Source organism: Macrotis lagotis, chromosome 1, assembly GCF_037893015.1.
Source record: "Macrotis lagotis isolate mMagLag1 chromosome 1, bilby.v1.9.chrom.fasta, whole genome shotgun sequence".
NCBI classification, from domain to species: Eukaryota; Metazoa; Chordata; class Mammalia; order Peramelemorphia; family Peramelidae; genus Macrotis; species Macrotis lagotis.
This window is the reverse complement of record NC_133658.1, coordinates 782,409,431-782,415,430: the sequence shown is the minus strand read 5'-3', so window position 1 is coordinate 782,415,430 and position 6,000 is coordinate 782,409,431. Positions and strand designations below refer to the sequence as shown.

Genomic DNA, 6,000 nt, shown 5'->3' with positions numbered 1-6,000 from the left:
CTGAGATCAAGACAAAAATAGTCCATTTGAGAATGAAAAAATTCTTCAGGTCCAAAGATTGATATTGTTTTCTATCCTGGTTTGTATAGGATTCACCATATAGTTTATCCAAAGTGCATTTGGCCTATCCATAATAAAGATGACTATGGCTGTGTGGCAAAGTAGCCCCTTAGAATGACTTATATGTATTTTACCTCTTGATCTGTCTTACCCAATTGAGCATCATTTTCACATTACCAAATTTTATTTATATATATATATATATATATATATATATATATATACATATATATGTATATATATACATATATATATATATATATATATATATATATATATTTATGGAGAGAGAGAGAGAGAGAGAGAGAGAGAGAGAGAGAGAGAGAGAGAGAGAGAGAGAGAGATAGGTCTCATAGACATCTCAAAGTGAACGTGTTTGAAAAGAATTATCTATTCATCCAAATCCATTTGTCTTCCAGTTTCCTTTATTTCTCTTGAAGACATCTTTCAGTCACTCAGTTCACAGACTTCATTATATTCCACTGTTTAAACCTATAAATTCAATCATTTGCCAAATATTATTGGTTTGTTCCTTCATAATATTTCTTGCATCCATCCCCTGCTGACTATTCATGTGGCCACCACCTACAGTATTGCAGTGGCCTAATTCCCCGCATTATCTCTAATCTTCCATAGTTGGCCCAAGTGATTTTACTAAGTCCTTGTCTGACCATGTCGGTCCATTTCTCAGTAAACTCCAGTGAATCCCTATTGCCTTTAGAATAAAATACAAGCTCAATTTGACTTCAGAACCATTTAGAACTTGCCTTTAAATTAGCTTTCCAGTGTCATTATATAGCCCTATACTCCTGGCACTTTACAGACTAGCCACACAGGTCTCATTGATGTTTCTCATATGCAGCACCCTCTTTCTAGATTAGTGCTTTGCACTGACGGTTCCCCATTTGTGAAATGCACTTCTTCTCTACTTAGACATTTATGTGAAGCTGGGCCTGCTACTCCTAGTTGATAGTATTCTCTTTTCCTAAATTACTTTTTTTATTCTGTGTCTCTATCTCTATCTTTATTTCTATCTCTATCTCTGTCTCTGTCTCTCTCTATCTCTCTATCTACTCTGTGTGCATGTGTGTATATGTATATATATATCTACATATATATATACACATATATATTTAGATGTATGTATATGTCTTCCCTGAAATATAAACTTCTTGAAAACAAGCACTGTTTAATTTTTGTCTTTTTATCCCTCTCATTTAGCACAGTTTGTTGGGCATATAGTAGATATAATAAATTGTTTTGTTATTCCTGTTGAAAAATGCAAATGATTATATAGTCTTCAATCACAATAATACATGAAAAATACAGAGTCAGATCTGGGGATGAGGGACAAGTAGTCAGAGACACCTTTATGTGGATGGTGACAGTTAATTTAGATTTTGAAGGATAAGAGCCTCTATCAGAATGGAGAAGGAAAGAGTAAAGGCAGAAAGACTTAAAAAGAAGCTATTGCTATAGTCTAGAGAAGTGGTAATACTAACTTGCAAATAAGGGTGATGGCGATGGTAATAGAAAAGAGAAAAAGTAGCTGTAGAACATAGAGTAAATTTGTTGACTTTCTACCTTATCTAGAATTTGTGTGTGGGTTTTTTATTTGGACCGTCTGTGAATTATTATTAGTAGCAACTTGTGTTTGCATTTATGATAAATTGACAGACATTGCTAAATTATTTTGGTTCCTTTTGGAGAATTATATAAACTTATATAAAATATATAAAAATTATATAAACTATTACTAAGTTTTTTTAACAGTAGATTCATTAGCATGTTAATCAAATATTTATTTTTATGCATTTCAGTCTTTGAAGATTTATTATTTATCAAGGTTACTTGTACCTCCCTAACCCTACTTTATCCTTGTATCTTCTTTTTATGTATTTTAAAAAATATATCTACATATGTGTGTATTGTTTTCGCTATAATAATGTAAGTTATTTGAGGGCTGAGTCTGTATCCCTATTGTCTTTTGTATATCTGAAAGCAGTTGCAGGGTCCAAAAGAGCTGAATAAATACTTATTGTTTGATTTTATAATTTGAACCTGTCAAAGAAGGAAGATGCCCATAAATACATAGCTTTTTTTTTAGTACTTGAATTTTTTTTTTAATGTTTTTTTGCAAGGCAACCGGGGTTAATTAAGTGGCTTGCCCAAGGCCACACAGCTAGGTAATTATTGAGTGTCTGAGACCAGATTTGAACCCAGGTACTCCTGACTCCAGGGCCAATGCTTTATCCACTACGCCACCTAGCCGCCCTGTACTTGAATTTCCTAAACAAAAAAAATTACAGGTTTTGAGTATCTGAAAATGTTTGTGAAGCATATTAAGATAAAGATTAGAGATTTAGTATTGGAAAAATTTCCTTTCTGTAGCTTTTCAAACATACACACCAATCTTATGATGATCCTTTTATTTTCTAACAGAGGGCTACAAAATATTAAAAAAAATTTATATATGTAGTCTTTCTATGCTCTTTATAATTTCCTTTTTCAAAAAATGACTTTTTTGTTTAAGTGTGGTTCTTTTTGACTAAGGAAATCAAGTTCTCTATTTTGACATTTTTTTTGTCTAGTTTAATTGAGCAGGTAGTATCCAAATAATATTTTTCCACTACCTTTTCATCTCTTTAAGACTCATAGGCATTAATACCTTTTTGATTATATTGTCTGTTCAGTAAGTTTTTGTTGTTTTCTGCTATATACTTTCTTTTATTTTTATTTTATCAATTTGTTAGAGAATTTAAAGTTTAGTATACTTGGTGCCTATAGGTTTTATAGATTCACTCTTATAATTGGAACTTTTCAGTTATTATAATAATAATAATAATAATAATAATAATAATAATAATAATAATAATAATAATAATATTAACCTACACTTATAAATTTGATCCATTTTTCTGTTGCCTTGCAAGTTTGTGTTTGTAATCATTGCATGACATGAATGGATTAGGACAGTATGAGAAATGCTCTTTTTGTGGTGTTTCTGAATATAGTACTATTTCTTTAAAAAATAGAAAGCAGTTTAAAGTTAAATGTTGTGACAACAAATCCTCACTACCTTTGTCATTCAGAGGGTTCTAGTTAGAAAATTTCAACAGTGAGATGGTTCAGTGAATAGAGCACCTGGTTCTAAAGTCTGGAAGATTCAACTTTCTGAGTTCAAATATGACACTTATTACTTATGTAAGTCACTTAACCCTGTTTGCCTGTTTTCTCCTCTGTAAAAATGTGCTGGAGAAGGAAATGGCAAACTAATTCAATATCTGCCAAGAAAACCCTTGTAATGGAGTCATGACTGAAAACGACTAAACTACAAATTAGCAAATTAAATTAACCCCTTTTGCCGACCATCTTACTCTGAAATAAACATTCACCAAGGAAAGTGAAAATAAACTACTTCTGGAATTTGAAAATGATTGGTTATTAATTTTGGTGAGGGTCATGGATCAGAGCTCATTTTTTTTTTTTAAGTTTCTTTGCAGGCTCTGAAGTACTCACTGGAGTACTTTTCACCTATGTGAAGCATGAATTGAAATAATCACAATAGACCTCTCTAGAGACAACTAGATGAGTTAGTGTATAGAATATTGAGCCTAGAATCAGGAAGGCATGAGTTCAAATATGGGCCAGATATTTAGTATTTAGTAAATGTGTGACCTTGACTAAGTCACCTAACCTTTTGTCTGCCCCCCCCCCCCCCGATTTGTAACTGTAAAGTGACAATTATAATAGCATCCACCTTTCAGCTTGTGAGGATCAAATGAGATGATATATGTAAATAGCTTAAGCACAGTGCCTGGTATATTTGGTTATTGTTGTGGTTCATCCATTTTGATTGTATTTCTGCCTCTAGCTAATTTTACAAAGGAGAAACTAAGGCAAATAGGGCTAAATGACTGGTTCAGGATCACAGAGCTAGAAATTTCTAAGGCGAGATTTGAACTTGGAGCTTTCTGAATCCAGTGCTATGTGCTCATTCTAGTGCTGGATGTTTATCCACTGTGCTGCCTAGCTACCTGCCTAGCATAAATGCTAGCCATTATTGCCATCATCATCATCATCATCAGTAACTTCCATAAGAAAAATATATTCCTTGAGAGAAAAATTTTCCTCTTTACATTCTATAACCTGCTTTTGTCTTGAAAATTATATTGGATAAGCATGAGGCTTCTATTTTAAAGCAACTATCTTTCCCATTTATTCCATTATTTTATTTTTTAAAAATATATTTTTGATAACTTTTGTTTTTAACCTCATCTATATTGTTAAATCTCCCTCTGTAACTTTTATTTTTATTTATCTTTTTTCAAAATTTTATTTATTTAAGGTAATGAGGTTAAGAATGACTTGCCCAAGGTCACACAGCTAGGCAATTTTTAAGTGTCTGAGGTTGGATTCGAACTCAGGTCCTCCAAGGCTGGTGCTTTATCCATTGCGTCACCTAGTTGCCTCTCTGTAACTTTTATAACTAAGAATTAAAAAAAAATAAATATGTGAGACTAATCAAAGCATCTAAAAAAATCTGATGTTATTGGCAATATTCCTCACTCATATTCCCCCACTTCTTCAAAGAAGGGAGGAAATAGGTTTTCTTATCTTATCTTTGGGGTCAAGGTTATTATCATTTTGTATTAGTTTTAATTTTATTATTATTCCCATTTACATTGTTACAATTGTCAGGTATATTTTTCCCCCCCCAGTTCTTCAGTTTGCATTAGCTTATATCAAAGTCTTGAATGCTTCTCTCTCTTAATAATTTCATTGTTAATAGCCTCCCATTACAATCACATATAGCAAATTGTTCAAAAATGGCCTCAGACACTGACTAGCTATTGTATCCAGGGCAAGTCATTTAACCTATTTGCCTCAGTTTCCTCATCTATAAAGCAATGATAATAACACCTATTTCCAGAATGGTTGTGAAGATCAAATGAGATAATAATAAAGTATTTGTCATAGTGCCTTGCACATAGTAAGCATTATATTGATAATAGCTATTATCATTATGCATTTCTTTAGTATTTTGATTTGTATAGCATTTAATAAATACAATTTTTTAAATATTTAATATTTATTCTCATTTTGTACAAATGTTTTTTATACATTAATAAAATATTCTTGTTTAAGAGTAAACAAAATACCCCCTTCCCCCCAAAAAAATATAGACTCACTTGAGCAATAAAGTAAAGGGGAGAGGAAAAAATTAAAATAAAAAAATAATAGTACTAATTGTAGGTATGGTCAGGTGGTGCAATGGATGGATGAGCACCCAAGCCCACATCCGGCCTTGTGCACCCAACAATCACCCAGCCATGTGACATGCAAGCCACCTGAACCCCACTGCCCTGCAAAAACCAAAAAAGAAAAAAGAAAAAACCCAAATAAAATAAAATAGTAATAGTAGTAGGGGTGGCTAGGTGGCAGACAGAGCATTGGCCCTTGAGCCAGGAGCACCTGGGTCCAAATATGGCCTCAGATACCCAATGATCACTCCGCTATGCGGCCCCAGGTGGGTCACCCAGCCCCATTTGCCCTGCACCCCCAAAAATAATTATAATAAAAAATGTGCTTGAGTCTTTGTTCCAACACCAACAACTCTGTTGCTAGTCGGTCACATTCTTTATAAGTCCATTGCAAAAGTTACTTGCATACTTTTCCATCGTTGCCATTGCTGATCGCAACTCCCTCCTTTCGTATTTCTCCACTGTCTTGTACTATATTTTTCTCTCTCCTTTCACTCTGACTCTGCTGTAGTGTAAATGAGTGGCAGAGCAGACAGATCCCTGGCCCTGGGGCCAAGAGGCCCTGAGCCCTCATTACCACCCCTTAGGCCCAGCATCCACCTGGCCCTATGGTCCTGGATAGGCCATCCAATCCCAGCCCCTTGCAAGAAGTAAAAAAGAAAATGTGTTATATCTG

The 6,000-nt window shown here is 33.6% G+C and overlaps 1 protein-coding gene across 4 annotated transcripts in view; it reads left to right on the top strand.

Annotated features, from left to right (window-relative positions):
• CWF19L2 (CWF19 like cell cycle control factor 2) overlaps positions 1-6,000 on the top strand; it is a 167,352-nt gene that overhangs the window by 24,010 nt on the left and 137,342 nt on the right. The gene's annotated exons all lie outside the window — the stretch shown is intronic.